At 52.7% G+C, this 17,881-nt stretch overlaps 1 long non-coding RNA gene across 1 annotated transcript in view; it reads right to left on the reverse strand.

Annotated features, from left to right (window-relative positions):
* The window catches only part of LOC135416512 (uncharacterized), a 57,165-nt gene extending 39,290 nt beyond the window's left edge, over window positions 1-17,875 (reverse strand). Inside the window, exons 1-2 of the long non-coding RNA XR_010431609.1 lie at window positions 17,753-17,875; window positions 17,166-17,282 (exon numbers count right to left, since the gene is read on the reverse strand). This is a non-coding gene — a long non-coding RNA (uncharacterized LOC135416512). The remainder of the gene's footprint in view (window positions 1-17,165; window positions 17,283-17,752) is intronic.
* Between the last annotated feature and the right edge of the window lie 6 nt (window positions 17,876-17,881).

The raw sequence follows: 17,881 nt of genomic DNA on the forward strand, positions 1-17,881 counted from the left end.
TGAATATGCTCAAAGGCACTTTGTTATTTCTGCAATTAGAGACAAACTGCCACGGGAGAGCCGAAAGCTTTGGGGAAATCACACCCAAGGAAACACTTGCCACGACTGCAGTAATCCTTGGGCTGCTCTTGGTGGGAGGCTCCCAGTCCTCCCAGTGCTGTCCCTGTCCCTCCTGGGTGCCCAGGGTTTGTTCCAGAGCAGAGCTCTGTGTGAGTTGAGCCCTCCCTGCCCACAGGGCACCGTGCCCAGCACTGCAGGTAACGATCACATTAACTCAGTAATTATTTATCCCAGCCAAACTCCAAGGGGATTTATTCTTGGAAGAGACACAGCAGAAAAAAGGGAAAAAGGAACAGGCAGGCAAGGTTTAAAATCCCTCATGTTCCCTGTGCCTGGCTAACAGGCTTTGGGAAAGCACCAGACAGTAAATGCCATTTATTCTGACTTTAATAATCCTTCTGAGGCTCTTTGGCCTGACATTTCCGAGCGAGCCAGGGAAACACGGGTGGAACAAAGCAGAGGGAGGGAGCCAGAACGTCCCACTGAGAGAGCAGTTATCCATGAGCAGGGACAGCTGAGTGTGCCTCTGCATAGCCCTGCAGCTGGTGTTATTTGGCTGCTCCCTGAACAGCCGGGTGAGGAGAAGCACCCCAGGCATGGCAGGCACAGCAGGGACCGACCCGGGGCGGTCTGTGAGCAGCTTGGGCAAACAGACTGAGAATTCCAGGGAATTGTGACAACTGGCAAACGGATTTGAACAAAAAATACTTCAATTTATGACCAAGAAGAGCCCGGTATTTCATGGAGCAGGGTATGCTGCAGAAGGACAGGCTGGGGAGAAAATGGGAGAGCAGGAGCTCCTCGGAGAGGGGCTGGACTTACAAGGGATTGCAAGAGAATTCCAATGGCAGCAATTCCCAGTCTTTAGGGAAAAGGGGAAATGGGCCCTGGGCTCATGGGTGGCTTTAACCACCTCAGTGCTGACAGATGGGCACTGTCATAGAACAGAATCCCAGAGTGGGTTGGGTTGGAGGGGACCTGAAAGACCCTCTTGTTCCACTGCCATGGGCAGGGACACCTTCCACTGTCCCAGGTTGCTCCAAACCCCATCCAGCCTGGCCTTGGACACTTGCAGGGATCCAGGGGCAGCCACAGCTTCTCTGGGCAACCTGGGCCAGGGCCTCCCCGTGGCTGATGTGAGTGCTGCAGGGCATTCCCAGCAGGCATTACAGACATTTCAGATGCCAGTGATGAATGGGATGAGCAGGGGAGGTGCTGTGGGACCTGCTGCTCACCCAAGGAGGACAGCTGCTGGGTGACACAGCCTTGGACACAGTGACCACGAGAGAATGTGGAGCTCAAGGCACCCAGAGGACAAGCAAGATAAACGGTACAAATACAACTGTGGGCTTCAGAAGGAAATCACTGCAGCCCCCTCATGGACCTCACTGGCAGCATCTGCTGAAGATACATCCCTAGGGGGGTGAAGGGGCCCAGGAGAGCTGGGTAATGGCCAAGGACAGCCCCCTCAAAGAGGAGAATGGCTCATTCCAGTGCACTGATCACACAAGTCCATGGGGCTCTCTTGGGCTGCAGCAGTTCCAGCAGCTCCACACAGGTGTTCCTCAACCACTGAGGGCTCTGTCCAGCTTTGGGTCCCTTGCACACGAAGGACAAATGTGCTCCAAGTTTACTTCTAGCTCTCTGACTTTGTTCTTTGTCTGTCCTGCAGGCTGACACTGAACCCATGGACAGATCTCTCCAGAAATCCCGTGGCTGGATCTCTCCCTAAATCAAGGCAACTGAGAAGAACCAATGTTTTTAACACACCTCTTTCAGTCTGTACCCACCGAGGATGATCCTGGGGCTACAGATGAAAACCATGGACTGGGTTTTCCACTTTGGACACATCTCCTGAGCAAGAAACTCCTTTATATTTTAATAGTGAAACTCCTCAAGAACCCCTGTTTCCAAGTAAACTCTGCCAGGATGTTTGGCAGCATCAAAAAGACCTTCAAATAGACTATTTAGCAAATAGCCTTGTCTGTGAGAGCTGAGAGACTCAGCAATGCTCCGCAATTTATGTCCTGCTTTTCTTAGGGGAGGTGATAAATCAAAGCAGGGATTTTACCTGGAGATACAGAGGGAGAAGGTGCTCTCTGCTCTGCACCTTCATTATTTGTGTGCAGCTTCAAAGCACAGAGCTGGCTGAGAGCTCCGAGAGGGACAGATAATGATGCCCCGTAATCAGCAGCGTAATCAGGAGATGGCTGTGTTACATTCCTCTCCTGGAATATTAATGGAGTGAGGACACTGCAGACTGATGTGCAACCAGGGTCTAAAATCCTTCCAAATGGCTCCCTAGTCCGTTCCTCCTGCTGCTGTGCTGCTCTGCTCTCAGGGCTGAGGGGAGGAGGAAGGCATTCTGGTGAGGAGCAGTGCAGGCTGCACCTCCTGCTGCACCTCCTGCTCCCCAGAGCCACAGCACAGACAAAACACACTGGGTGCTAAAAACCAGCCTGGGTTTGGCCTCTGGGACTGAGCCTGCACTCACTCAGGCTTTAGGCTGCCCTGACAGATGTCCCCAAGTGCCACATCCACAGGGCTTTGAAATCCCTCTGGGGTGGGGGCTCCAAACCTCCCTGGGCAGCCCCTGCCAAGGCCTCACCACCCTTTCCAGGCAGAAATTCCTCCTCCTGTCCCACCTGAGCCTCCCCTGGCACAGCTGGAGGCCGTTCCCTCTCCTCCTGTCCTTGTTCCCTGGCAGCAGAGCCCGACCTCCCCCGGCTCCCCCCTCCTGTCAGGGGGTTGCAGAGCCAGAAGGTCCCCCCTGAGCCTCCTTTGCTCCAGGCTGAGCCCCCCCAGCTCCCTCAGCCCCTCCTGCTGCTCCAGAGGAGGGATTTGGGTTCAAATTTCCAGTCACTGTTTCTGCTGGGAAGCACATACAGAGAAAGAATTCTTGGCTGTGAGGGTGGGGAGGCCCTGGCCCAGATTGCCCAGAGAAGCTGTGGCTGCCCCTGGATCCCTGGAAGTGTCCAAGGCCAGGCTGGAGCAACCTGGGCTAGTGGAAGGTGTCCCTGCCCATGGCAGGGGGTGGCACTGGATGGGCTTCAAAGTCTCTTCCAACCTAAACCATTCTGGGAGTTTATGAATTCCAACCCCTGCCACAGACTTTAAGGCATGAGGTGAAACAAGTGGGGCAGAGCATCTGTCAGAACCCACCACGCTGCACTTTGGACACCCAGCTGAGGAGAACACCCACGGCCTGGGCTCATCCTAAATCCCAGGCCTTTGCAGGATGAACACTGGAACGTTCCCTCCCCAGGCAGGAAAGGCTGGGAAGTCTATTCAGCAGGAGGTCTACTCCATGGCTGGGAAGTCTATTCAGCAGGAGGTCTATTCCATGGCTGGGAAGTCAATTCAGCAGGAAGTCTGTTCCATGGCATATCCTGCCCGGGGAAAGCGTTTGCATCAGGACCCGCACGAGGAGCCAACACGGCTCATCCCACCCCCCTGCGGTGCTCGTGCAAGGCAGGAAACACGATTTAAACAGGTGTTCCAAGGCTGCCGCGTCGCTGTTCCCGGTTATTCCCGCGGCTGGGAGCAGGGATGAAATCCAGGCTGGGCCCGCCACCTGCTGCTCCCGGCGGCAATTACAGGGAGCAGCGATGGGAAGCCCTGGGCTGCTCCACCTGCCTTCCAGGGAAGGGGCACCTGGAACGGGGCTGCTGGCACTGCCACCGGCAGAACTGGATGGAGAAAACGGCCTGAGCCCTGTTCCACACAGGAATGACGGGATAATAACCCTGCTCCGGTGCAGTCCTGCGAGAGGACACAAACCAGCTGCTCCTCGGTCCATTCGGGAAGGAGGAAATGGCAGGGACACCTCCCACCAGCCCAGGTTGCTCCAAGCCCCGTCCAGCCTGACCTTGGACACTTCCAGGGATCCAGGGGCAGCCACAGCTTCTCTGGGCAACCTGGGCCAGGGCCTCCCCACCCTCCCAGCCAGCAATTCCTTCCCAATATCCCATGCAGCCCTGCCCCCTGGCAGTGGGAAGCCATTCCCATGTCCATGGTGTCCCCAGGTCTCCAAATCCCAGAGTGAGATTTGCCAGGGAAGCTTCACATCCCTGTGAAGGGAAACACCTCAGCATCACCCCCAAGTGCCTTTGGGGTGACAGTGACATCCTGAGGATTCCACTGATTCTTTACTGCCACATTTTCAGTTCCTTCCCTGCAGTGACAGTGAGCTCTGTGCCATGACTGCAGAGCTGGGACGTGACCCCAGGGCTCCTGTTACACACATTCCAGAGGCCCTGGAGTTGGGAAATCTGCACCAGGTGAGGTCTCAGGGCTGTCCCACACCTCCCCACTCTCAGCCTCCCAAAGAGTTCAGCAGCAGGCAGGGCAGCCAAAACTCCCTGCAGGGAGCAGCCCTGGGCACGGCCATTGGCACCACCGGGTCTGAGGGACAGGAAGCAGCAGCCAGGCAAGAGGGCAGAGCCAGCATCTGGAGCCATTCAATCTGGAGTTAACCACATAAATTATGTAATGAGAGAAGATGAACTCAATTAGTGTTTCAGCAGGGAGAGCGTGACCGGAGCCTGTGCCCAGAGCTCAGCGCTGACACTGCCCAAAACACCTCCTGGGGTGCATTTGGCCAAGAAGTAGTGCAGGCTCCAGAGAAGAAGACCTGAGGGCTGCAGCACTTGCTCTTGCCCCCCAGGAAAGCTGCTGGAATACCTGCTGGCACTGGTGACACTGATGCCAGCCCCAGCTCCCAGCTCAGCGTGTGCTGACCTTGGGCTCTGCTGGAGGAAATGAAGGTGCTGCAGGAGCAGCCAAGTGGAAAACTGAAACTACCATTTTCCAAAGATATTCAAGGTAAAAAAGCCTCAGGGACAATCTTTTGTCAGTTCCTGAGACTTGATTAACTGCCTTAATGCCACATGATTAATGGCTTTCAGAGGCCCAGTCTCCATGCACGTGGTGTGACTGGAGTGTCTCCCTTCTCCAAACCCCCACGAGCTGCTCCAGAGCCACGGCCCCAGTGACCCTGAGGGACCTCACAGCCTTCCTCAGGCTGCATCCTCCTCCTCCCAGCCCAGGCAGGGGGATGCAGCAGGGAGCACACTGCACATCAACCCGGGCCCTCGGACAAGAGAGACACAGAGGGGCTGGAGCATGTGCAGGGAAGGGAAGGGAGCTGGGAAGGGGCTGGAGCAGCAGGAGGGGCTGAGGGAGCTGGGGGGGCTCAGCCTGGAGAAAAGGAGGCTCAGGGGGGACCTTCTGGCTCTGCAACCCCCTGACAGGAGGGGGGAGCCGGGGGGGGTCGGGCTCTGCTGCCAGGGAACAAGGGACAGGAGGAGAGGGAACGGCCTCCAGCTGTGCCAGGGGAGGCTCAGGTGGGACAGGAGGAGGAATTTCTGCCTGGAAAGGGTGGCGAGGCCTTGGCAGGGGCTGCCCAGGGAGGTTTGGAGTGCCCAGCCCTGGAGGTGTCCCAGGAAGGCCTGGCCGTGGCACTCAGTGCTCTGGGCTGGGGGACAAGGGGGGCATCGGGCACAGGGGGGACTCTTCCAAACCTCAGTGATTCCATGAGTCTGTGACACCTACACAAGAGATCTGTGACACAGAGCAGAACAAGTGGTGGGAAGAACATTAGAGAAAAGGAAAAGCCTCTAAAAAGTTAACAAAACTCTGCTGAAGAGTCAGCAGGACCCTGCTGAGTACGGTGCTGACCATGGGAGCAACAATCCGAGCAATTCCACTCTCTCCAGGGATCACTGGTGGAGGCTCCCCAGGACCAGCAGTGACAGGAAGCCCAAAGAGATCATTTCAGCCCTGGAACCTAAAGCAGTGGCCAAACAACTGCAAATCACAGAATCACAGAATCCCAGAATCAGCTGGGTTGGAAGGGACCTCTGAGATCATCCAGCCCAACCCTTGATCCAACCCCGCCGTGGTTCCCAGCCCATGGCACTGATGCCACATCCAGTCTGTCCTTAAACACCTCCAGGGACGGAGAATCCACCCCTTCCCTGGGCAGCCCATTCCAATGGCTCAGCACCCTCTCTGCAAAGAAATTCTTCCTAATCTCCAACCTCCCCCTCCCCTGGCCCAGCTGCAGACCCAGCCCTCTTGTCTTGCTGAGAGTTGCCTGGGAAAAGAGACCAACCCCCCCTGGCTCCCCCCTCCTGTCAGGGAGTTGCAGAGAGTGAGGAGGTCTCCCCTGAGCCTCCTCTTCTCCAGGCTGAGCCCCCCCAGCTCCCTCAGCCTCTCCTCCCAGCACTTGTGCTCCAGTCCCTTCCCCAGCCTCGTTGCTCTCCTCTGCCCCTGCTCCAGCCCCTCCAGGGCCTTCCTGAGCTGAGGGCCCAGAACTGGACCCAGCACTCCAGGGGTGGCCTCCCCAGCGCTGAGTCCAGGGCAGGAATCCCTTCCCTGGCCCTGTTGGCCACCCTGTTCCTGAGCCAGGCCAGGATCCCTTGGCCCTCTTGACCACCTGGGAAATGGGAAGAGAAGACCAGGAGAAGAAAGAAGCAAGCACTGGCCTCGTCCCCTCGTAGGACTGGCTGTGTCAGCACGTGTTCTCCAGATGGATAATCCCTGTTTCACAGCTCATGGCAACTCTGGGGGTGCTGAACACTTGGATTAATTGTCACAAACAAGACCAAATGCCTGTATCCCATGAGCAGGAGGTGGTTAAGCACACGTGCTCCACACAGGCCTTACACAAGCCAGCAGTGAAGCTCCAGGAGTGAATCATTAATCACTTGTCAGTGGTTAAACCAGTGCAGCCTCCAGGAAAAATTCACAGCCTTTTCTGCAGCCCTGGATCAAAAATTCCTCCTGTTCCTGCCCTTGTTAATAGAATGCAAGAACTGTGCATCTCAGGGATCTATAAATAAACTGCCAAGGCTGACTTGCTGCTCCTGTACTGAATGGTAGGAAATTGCATCCTGGAGTTGCTGGGGCAGGCAGGGACCCAGAGGAGCTGGTGTGGAGGGAATTTGGGATGGTCCCTCTTGTACCCCTCACCAGGCTCCCTTTCTCAAAGGCACTGGGAAACAGGATTAGTGCCCCTGGATCCCCCTGTGGCAGGATGTGTGTGGGAAATGCACACTCAGGTATCTGCATTACAGGGCTCTTGCAGCAATAAACTGCTCATTACATGGTGCCATTGCCAAAATCATTCCTCTTTTCCCAGAGGAATGGAGCTCATGGAGACAGAAATGCCTGTCCATTCCCAGCTTGGAGTTCTCCCAGGTTTTTAGGATCTTTGCTCTATGGGGAGTTCTAGTGCCAGCCCAAACTCAAGTCATTTTACAATACATATTTATTTCCCTGCTTCTTAACAGAACAATTTGGAAACCTCCCAAATCCTTCAAACAACAAAAGTACTTTTCCTTTATGGCACAAGAACAGGTTCTTGCCTTTCTTTTCCCAGGGAGAGCAGCCAGCAAGGGCAGCCCCCCAGCTTGCACAGGGATGGATTTTTCCCTTAAAAACTTCAGGAGTTTGGCATTTCCAAGCTGTCACTGCCACAGCACTGCCTGTTAATTACATTAATGATTCCTTCAATGTGGGCAGCAGAAACGGAATATCAGGTAGAATTGACTTTGTCTCCCAGAGAGTGGGCAAATAAAACCTGGCTGATCTTACTGTCATTTCATGGCATGGGGTGGTGAGAGATCCCTCAGCAATGTGACTTAGCACTGACAGGGAGCACTGGATTCTTTCTTCCTTTGATTTTTACCATGGCCAAGGCTGTAGGAAGGCTCCAGAAGGCCCAGCTGGGAATACAGGGGCTGGAGAAGCACCAGTGGCACTTCCAAAGGGAAGAGTCAGCTCCTTGCTCCCCCCTCCCTCCCCACACCACAAGAACACCCGTGTCACTCCCTAAGAACTGGTTTTACAGCTCTTTCCCAGTCTTAAGGGGCAAACACCCTGATGATCTACAAATGATCATCCTGCACATGATTTGGGAAAGGAGAATACACTGAGATGAGACCATAAGGATGAAACAATCTCCTCACCATGCCAGATGTCACTCTGAATAAAGACCTTGGAAGAGGAAGTGTCATTAGTGCAGCTCAGGTGATGTTGTTTTTGCAGGAGCAGGGAATACACTCCAGGGAAGGATGGTTTTCCCTGCTGAGGGAAGAACTGCCAAGAGATCCTGTGGAAATTCCCATCAGTGCCTTCCTGTTTTGTTTTGCAAGGGCCCTGTTCCCTCAGGAGTGGTGCCTGGCCTGGCATGTTCAAACACCCAGTTCCACCCCAGCAGCCCAGGGGGACACCAGCAGGCAGGGACTTGTCCCAGGATCCCTGTCCCACTCCAGAGCATGGCAGCTGTCACACAGGGAGGGCTCAGCTCCCAGCTCTGGGAACACACAGCCAGTCCTGCCTGCATCCCACATTTCAGGGCTGGGGAGAGAATAATGGCACATTCCTGCTGCCTCAGCTCTGCTCCCCTGCTCTCCACGTTCACGGGGAACACTGAGAGTGAAAGCTGAGCTAAATGGAGATTTCAGGGGGTTGCAAAGCAAGAATTCCAGGGAAAAGCACAGAGCATGAAGCTGCAATGCCCTGAAATCCTTCCCAGCTGCAGAGGCAGGGAGCTGTCTGCCCAGTTTAACCCACAAACCCCGAGGAAAGAGGCCTTCCAAGGGATGCTCTGCTCGGCAGGCAAACACAGACCGGACCCATCAGCACCTGGATCCACCAAAGCACAGCTCCTGCCTGGATGGGGCCAGGAGGGATCCCTGGGAGGGCTCCAAGGGCAGCACCAGGCCAGGCAGGGGCGTTGCTGACAGGGAGGGGCTTGGCTTTGTTGCACCAGAGCCCTCCAGAGAACAAAAGCACTCACAGGAAGCATCATCTGCCACTTCCTGACACAGAACCCTTCCCCTCTGCACCCTCTGAAAGGCTAAAATTTCACGGTCTCCTTTTACACCTGGTGCTAATTCTTCAAAAAGAAACCAGAGAATATTCCAGTAACCTTCTCTAGTTGGTCTAATATTCGAAATCTGCTCCTTTCCTATTCTTGATTATCTGCCCATCAGCAGTGCTGATTTTCATAGAATCCCAGACTGGTTTGGGTTGGAATCATTCAGGTTGGAAAAGCCCTCTGACACCACAGAGTCCAACCATCCCCAGCACTGCCAAGGCCACCCATGTCCCCAAGTGCCACATCCACAAGGATTTTAAATCTCCTCAGGGAAGGAGACTCCACCCCTGCCCTGGGCAGCCTCTCCCAACACTGGAGCTCCCTCTCTCTGGCTGGGAGCAGGAAAAAGGAGGAAGGACATTTCTGTGGTGCTACTGCTGCTTTTGGAAATTTAATAACAATGTTAGAAAACAATTAAAGAATGTTTTCATCAACTTCAAACAGACAACAGATGTTGGGTTTAATAAAAATGAGTTATGAAAGCAAAGAGAGTAACAAGAATTAATTACAGAATGCTGAGCAAAGTCCAGAAATCTGACATTTCCTCACAACTAATTTATAGGTCTGTGTTTCCTCAGGAGAGGTGGATACTCTTTCTTTACTTAATTTTAATAACACAGAATCCCAGACTGGTTTGGGTGGGAAGGGACCTCAAAGCCCATCCAGTCCCACCCCTGCCATGGGCAGGGACACCTTCCACCAGCCCAGGTTGCTCCAAGTCCCATCCAGCCTGGCCTGGAACATTCCAGAAGACAGGATCACACTGGTGTCAGCACCACAGAAGGCACAGATCACTGGCTCTGTATTTCAGCAGTGTAATATCAGACAAAGTCACTGCTCCAGCTCCCAGGGGCACCTCCTCCTGAAGTTCTTTAGCAACACAAGTGTCAGAATGATCTCCTCCAGCACAGCGATCCCCAGGACTAACAGGAGGAAGGATCAGTGACAGGGATCACTGCAATCACAGGCTCTGCCCAAATTCTGCATAAGGAACAGTTAAATGGACTGAGTTCCCCAAAACATCAGGGTTCTAAAGACCTGACCATTTTCCCTGTTCCCCCAGGGCACTGTGGCACTGACAGGACTGAGGGACCCTCAGCAGGAATGCTCCTCTTCCCGGGTGGAACTGCCCCCCCCAGCGCCCTGCCAGCCCCTCCCAGCCTAACTGGTGCTACTGGGGCAGCAAGGGGGGCCTGGGACTGGCCCTCTCCCGGTCAGGACAGCCCCGCGGCTCTGGAATGCAGCCATCCAAAGGGACGGAGCCACACGGCCGGAGTAGCCATAGCAACCCACAGTGCCATCTGCCTTCCTTCTCCCTGCATTAGTGCTCCCCTCCCAGCTCCTGATTTTCCAGCAGCCTGTGTAATTCCCGGGCCCAGGGAGCTCCAGCCAGCTGGGATGTCAACACTCTCGGAAAATAATTTTATTAACAGGTTTTATTCTCCTTGTCTCGGAAGTGCTGCAGTTAAATCAGATTTTATCTAAACAGCAGAGATGGAAAGGAAGGAGATGCCACCAGTGCTTAGTCTCGCTGGATAGAAAGCTGGTGCAGCCATAAAACTGTGGTTAGACTATAAAAACTGTACAACTGACACTAACTTTCACCATGAATGGATGGATGAACCTCACCCTCACAAAAGAATGGGCAGAATCAGCCTCCTACAGAATCTTAATGGCTTGGTTATTTTTTATTTATTATTCTTGTTCCAATGTGAGGAAGAGGAAGAGTGAAGGAAGGAATGCATTTCAAATTTATAACAACATCTACTCGCAGTCACGCTGCACTGGAGCTCTGCTGGGAGAGCACTACATTGGGAAACTTGGAATCCCAGGATCCCTGAGGCTGGAAAAGCCCTCCCAGCCCTGGATCCCCCTGTGCCCGATGCCCCCCTTGTCCCCCAGCCCAGAGCACTGAGTGCCACGGCCAGGCCTTCCTGGGACACCTCCAGGGCTGGGCACTCCAAACCTCCCTGGGCAGCCCCTGCCAAGGCCTCACCACCCTTTCCAGGAGGAAATTCCTCCTCCTGTCCCACCTGAGCCTCCCCTGGCACAGCTGGAGGCCGTTCCCTCTCCTCCTGTCCCTTGTTCCCTGGCAGCAGAGCCCGACCCCCCCCGGCTCCCCCCTCCTGTCAGGGGGTTGCAGAGCCAGAAGGTCCCCCCTGAGCCTCCTTTGCTCCAGGCTGAGCCCCCCCAGCTCCCTCAGCCCCTCCCCTCCATCTCCTGAGCAGGGTCATGAATTAGGTGAAACCTTCCAAGTCTCGCTGGCTTCAGAGGAACAGAAGTCTGATGCTTCCTTAAACTGTAGCATGAGGAGAAAGGTGAATTTCTCCCACTCCAGGTTCACCCCACTAGTGTCCCTGACAGGATGGTGGCTGCTACGTGTGGAATTTTAATCCCCTCAGACACTTCCTTACTGACAGAACCAACAGCAAACCAGCTCTGTGGCTCTGGAACCCCACAACCCCAAATGCAAAGGCATTGACATCACCTCCCCATCGCTGGCTCATGCAAAGGAACTTGCCCAAGAGCACATTAATGCAGAAGCCCTGTCTGCAGGGTCTCCTTGCAGGAATGGGAGCCTGTGCTCCCTCCCTTCCCCTGGAATTAGTATGCCGTGGTGAGGATCAAGGCCATTTGCACGAATATAAAATATTCAATTAAGAAGGCTCTGGAATATTTAATCATGACATTGAAATGCTAAGGAGTGCATTAACATTTATTATTCCCTATAAAGGATGGATCTCCAGTGCTCTGCCAGCCACTGTTCCATAACAGCCCTTTGGAGCTCCGTGTGGGTTTTTGGTCTCCTTCCTAAACCAATGCTAAAAGGCAGCATTAATGCAGATTAGGTTAAACCTCATAACCACTGCAGAAACACTCCAAGAGAGAATGGAATTACCAGCTCGTGGCTTAAACAACTGAGGCAAACTGGGTTTATTCCTATTTCCAATTAGCAGAGCTGAGGTGGCAGGGAATTACACAAGGAGTCTTTCCAGCAGTGGCTTAGGCCACAGTGAAAAGAAAAGGCAGGAAGAACACAGGACTCTGCCCAGAGCTCTGCCCTGGTTTGCCCTTTTTTGGATCAGGGGCTTGTTCAAACACACGAGTTTTGATACATTTGTGACTTCTGAGGTGATTTCTCTTCCATGAATGGAGAGGCTGCAATACAACCCTGCCAGGAGCAGCAACACTCAGATTCTGTAACTCAGCCCTAATTATGAGCCACGAGGATTTTTAAACTCCTTTGTTCTCTTGCATAACTTCCTGCCAAATCCTGGGACAGGTTATGACACTGGGAAGCCACTTCATGTCCCTGTGTTGTGGTTTATCCTCATCCTGAATCCAAACCACAGCCCTGCACCAGCTCCTGGGAGGAAAATTAACTGTATCCCAGCCAAACCCAGGGCACTCCATACTCCCAGTGTGCTGCTTCCTAAAACCAGGAATAACAAATCTGTCTCCCAAACAAAAATCAGACATGCTGCCTTGCAATCAGTGGAGGTTACTCAAAGGGATCACTTATGAGATACACTCAAAATGTAAGAAAAGTGACAGAGACAAGTAAAAATAAATCCTTCCCAAGAAGGCAAAGGACAACAAGGATGTTGTAAAAGAATAATATTGGGGAAATTATTTTAGTAGCTCAGATCTGTTATTGGGAAGGAATACAGTAACTTTTAGTATTAGAGAATGCATGAAATATCCATCCTTTGTGCTTGTGAAGATGCTGAGTAGGATCTTCATTTTTGATGGTAGCAACAAGATATTTCCCAGTCAACAGTGACTGTTTAAATAAGATTATGAACCACCCCCAACCTCAGCTAATCACAGATAACTTTCAGGAAACTTTAAAGCCATTTTTGCGAGCTCCAGAATGTTTAATGTGCCAAACCAGACAGGCAACACCAGGCAGGCTGGGAGGGCTGGGGTTTGGGTGGCAGATTAATTACCAGGACATTGCAAAACTGATTGGATTTAATAAAAACTAGACCTCAACGCCCTACAGAAACATCCTGTGCCAGAATTGTAATTAATAACCAAGCTGGAAACTCTCATTCAAGCATCTGAGGGTGTGCAGGGAAAGGTGCTCACTGTGAGGATGTGAAATTCCTCCTGCCCCTGTGCAAGCAAAGCTTCAGAGCCCAAATTCCAAGACAAACTGGTGCAGAAGCAGCAGTGCCAGGGCTCAGTGATTCCAGCTGGGACAGGTGTGACTGCCCTCCAGGGACACACCAGGGACACGGTGGGGGAAAGGGCAGGGCCAGCACGAGATCCAGGGGTAGGAATCAGCCAGGAACACACTGACACTGAAACAAGAAGGCAGCAGCCAAGCACTAGAGGAAATACTGAGGAATGCAATCCAACAGCAACAATATGGCAACGGGAAAGATAAGAAAGCAGTTTAAAAATGAGCTTATGGCAGCAGTGGGATAGGACTGAAAGCAGGTATTCAGGAATCCTTGATGTTCCTAAGGGATACTGCTCTTCACACCAGCTGAGGAAGGGAGCAAAGCCATTCCAGGGAGGAGGTAAGGCAGTTTTGCACTGAAGTGACACTCACTGGAACAACTTCCTAAGAGCTGTGGTTGGTTTCTTAATCAGATCAAAAATCATTCATAGAATTATGGAATATCCTGAACTGGAAAGGACCCACAAGGACCATCCAGTCCAGCTCCTGGCCCTGCCCAGGACACCCCAACAATCCCCCCCTGTCCCTCAGAGCATTGTCCAAACCCTCCTGGAGCTCTGACAGCCTTGGGGCCGTGCCCACTGCCCTGGGGAGCCTGGGCAGTGCCAACCACCCTCTGGGGGAAGAACCTTTCCCTGAGATCCAACCTGACCCTGCCCTGGCACAGCTCCAGCCCTTCCCTGGGTGCTGTCCCTGGGAAAGGCACTTCTGTGGCCCACATGGCACCAAAATTCCGACAGTGTGGCCAGAATGCTTCTCTCCCGTCTGGGGACCCGTGGGAGCAGGAGCAGCAGCGCTGCCCCGTGTGTGTGCAGGAGGCTCAGCTTTCCAAAGGCAGGGAATGCTGGGCTCGGCTGGGCTCCACGCGGCTCGTTTTCCCGCAGCCTCGCCCGTGCTGGGAGAGCCGCAGCTGGGGCACAGCGAAGTGCTGGAGCCGGGAGCGCCGTGGATAACGATGCTGTCACACGAGCGCTTCAGCAGGAGCCTGTGCTGGCCAGCGCCCGCTCCCGAGGCCGGGGAGCGGGAAGGGAGCTCCTGCCATCTCGTGGAGACCAGCGCTCTGCTCCACATCACACACCCGCACGGCACACGGGCTCCTCCTTCCCCAGCACCCCAGGAATGCCTGTGAGCCAGCCCTTCCCACCGGGATGCAGCAGGAAACGCCCTCTCAGCGAGGAGCCCCCGGCAGTGCAGGTACCCCAGGCGGCAGCAGGACAAGTGGGCGGCCCGGCCACGGGGCTGAGAGGGATGGGTTGGGTGGGAAGGGACTTAAAGCCCACCCAGTGCCACCCCTGCCATGGGCAGGGACACCTTCCACCAGCCCAGGCTGCTCCAACCTGGCCTTGGGCACTTCCAGGGATCCAGGGGCAGCCACAGCTTCTCTGGGCAACCTGGGCCAGGATGTGTCCAAAAAACCTGTGGCTGTGGCACTCGAGGACACGGCTCAGGGGTGAACACGGTGCTGGTTGCTGGCTGGACTCCATGACCTCAGGGGTTAACACAGGCCATGGCATCCCAGCTGCCAGTCCATTATTCCATAGAATATCTCTCCAGTCATGAATAAAGTTCAAATAAAGGGCAAACCTTGCACAGCAAAACAAATGAGTTGCACGAAGACATTTGCATTCCCAGCAAAATGACTAAATAAGCAGGGGCAGGGTGAATGCAAATGGATTCACTGCTGATACACTGAGAGCAAAACTCAGGCCCCAAACAGTAAATCCCACGTCCCCACTGCTGCAAGCACAGCCTGCAGAGCCCTCCTCCAGCCCAGGCACCTGCAGCAAATATTAAGAAACGGTATAAAAATTATTGTACCTGCTCATAGACCCAGTGCTTTTCCAAACAAACAATATCCAGCCTCTCAAAGGAAACAAGGATTGTCCTCCCACTACGGGAGATCCCAAAGGTACATGGGAAGTCACAGATCAAACCTCATTTAGGCATCAGCTCTTTCTGTTTGGAGAAGGTCACCCAGCTTGTTTGGCAAAAAAATGTGCATTGTGACCTCTGTGACCAAACCCATCCCTCAGTCACATCACAAAGAGTGAGACCAGAGCCCAGACTGGCATCAGCAATTTGCAGCAGGGAAAGGTTTAAACAGGTTTAACAAAGACTGTTCTGCATTTTAAAGCCAGTAATAAATGAGCCTGTACAGACCTGTACATGTATAAATATATGAAATGTGGTTTTCTTCCACCAACCCCAAACAAAAGAAGCATTAGGGGTGGGTTTTTTTCCAACCATACAATTAATGGACTTAAGATCTCAAAAATCTGAAAGAAGGGCAAGCTCCAGACATTTATTCTTATGCCCCTATACTTATTATATGTATATATAATTTATGGGATTGCTTCATTGGCAGGACCTGTCAAAAGGGCCTCCCCAAAGAAGAAAAAAAACCTTAAATATTTCCATGAAAAAACATGGAAAAGCACAGACCCCTCAGCCAAACAGCATGCAAGTGCTGTTTTGGTGGGGGTTTTTTTTTCAGTTTTCCCACACACTTGTAGTGACCTGACTGAGGTTACTGGGCTTTACATGCTTTACACAGACTTTTTGGCTTGTGTTTCTGCAGCTGCTGCCCAAAGAACTTACACCAGCCAAGTGAGGAAACTCCAGCAGCATGGATTGTGGAGTGCATCTCCACTGGGAGCTGAAGAGGGAGGAAGTGTGACAGAGGGCCTTGGAAAACCCTCTGTAATGCAACCAGGATCTGTGCCATTATGAATCCCATTTTTCCAGGGAGATTTTGATTGGCATCGGCAGTTTCCCCAAACAGAACCAGCAGGATGCCCAATTTCAGGTCCTTTCTGGCAATTCCTGAGATTAACATGGATACATCCCTAATAAAATACAATGGGTTTCCTCTTAAACCCACAGCACAACGAGCTGAGAAGGCTGACTTAGAGATGTGACCTGGAACCAGATTTGCACTTTATTGATTATCTAATTGTCTCCAGGTGTAGCTGCTCTCCCCAGAACCAGCTCTGCTGGGCACACACAGCTGCTGCTCCAGCCACACACTCAACAAAAACCACATTAACTCTTGTTTCCTCAACAGCTTTCTCTGCTTAGTCTGGATTAGCCTTTTTTCCTCTATATAATCAACCTGATCTCTTCCTTTATGGAACAACAAAACAGCAAAAAAGCTTAAAAATTATACAAGAAATGTTATTTCTGAAAAAAAAAAAAAAAAAAAGAGTTTTTCTGAGAGAAATAAGTTTAGATGGGATTTCAGAAGGAATTGCTGGCTGGGAGGGTGGGGAGGCCCTGGCACAGGTTGCCCAGAGAAGCTGTGGCTGCCCCTGGATCCCTGGAAGTGTCCAAGGCCAGGTTGGAGCAACCTGGGCTAGTGGAAGGTGTCCCTGCCCATGGAGGGGGTGGAATGAGATGAGATGAGCTTTAAGGTCCCTTCCAACCCAAACCATTCTGGAATTCTGTGCAGGAAGCCCCACTGGCATCAGGTGGTACAGACAAGAGGGGACTTGCTTAGTCATGCTAAAAAAATTTATAGTAAGAATTCTACAACTGCCTAAATTACACCCACAAATCTCACACACATGCTTTGTCACCAGAAAAAAAAAAAAAGAATTACCACTCCCTTGACTTTCTGTGGATCCGTTTTTGCTCCTGAAAGGAAGCACTGTGGTGGCTGCTGCAAATAACTGGAGCAAAGCAAATTTCCTTTGCTTTTGCTGATTCAGGCAGAAGCTGAGCTGATAAGTACTTAAGAAACTATGGGAGCACTAATTTATTGTCAGAGATAAGGAGGAAATTATGGGTTGAACGGGGGGTTTTGTGCTTTTTAGGGAGGAAGGAACCCAGTGAAGCTGTGCCAGCTGTATGGAGCCAGTGGATCACAAACCACGATCAGACACTCAACAATTCCTGCAAAATCTAAACGCAGCCCTTCCTCTCCATTCCTGCTTTAACTGTTCCATGCTCTCCTTCCCTTTTCCCCGGTGCCTGCAGACACCTCTTCTCTCCTCCTCCCAGCTCGTGCCCCCTCCCCTGGCACACACCTACCTGTGATCCGTAACACCGTGTGACACCCGTGTCCCGTGCTCTCCTCCGGGCAGGAATGCCGGCAAAGGATCCCTGTCTGCTCTAGAGAACCGGGCTGCTAATTACCACGTGCATTCCCTGCAAGAAGCCCAAAGGCTTGAATTATTCTAAAAAGTTGCAACAGCACCCCGAAGTATCCAACTTGAATATTTTATTATTTTTTTTTTTAAAGCAGCTATTTGTTACTAGCACACCCCACAGTAATTCCTCCCCGGAGGTGAATCTCTAACCCACTTACTGGGGCTAATTTGAGCGCCAGACCCACCTGATCCCACAGCTGACCCCGCTGTGGCTGCCCGTCAGGGCTGGGCTGCTGGGGGCACCCGTGATTTCCATTCATTACGTGTTATTCACATAGTACTAGGTAGTTTTTAATGTATTATTCGAGTAGCTTGCCTAGTTTCCCACTTGGAACCACGAGACCTTACTACTGAACTTTCCAGCCAGGACAGGCTTCCAGCGCTCTGATTAACCCCGGTATTTAACACGCGGTTACACTGGGCTCAGCCAGGCTGCTGCTCACACCTGGCTGTTAGTTATTTATTTACCTGCGGGCGGCACACTCTGTCCGCGGCCTGGGGGCTCTCCCTGTGTGAGGGGCGTGAGCAGCCCCTGCCCCGCCCGCCTGCCCTCCTTTCTTCCTACCAACGCGGCTGCTGCTCCAGCCCACGGGGAAG

This window comes from Pseudopipra pipra, chromosome 6, assembly GCF_036250125.1.
Source record: "Pseudopipra pipra isolate bDixPip1 chromosome 6, bDixPip1.hap1, whole genome shotgun sequence".
Taxonomy (NCBI): Eukaryota; Metazoa; Chordata; class Aves; order Passeriformes; family Pipridae; genus Pseudopipra; species Pseudopipra pipra.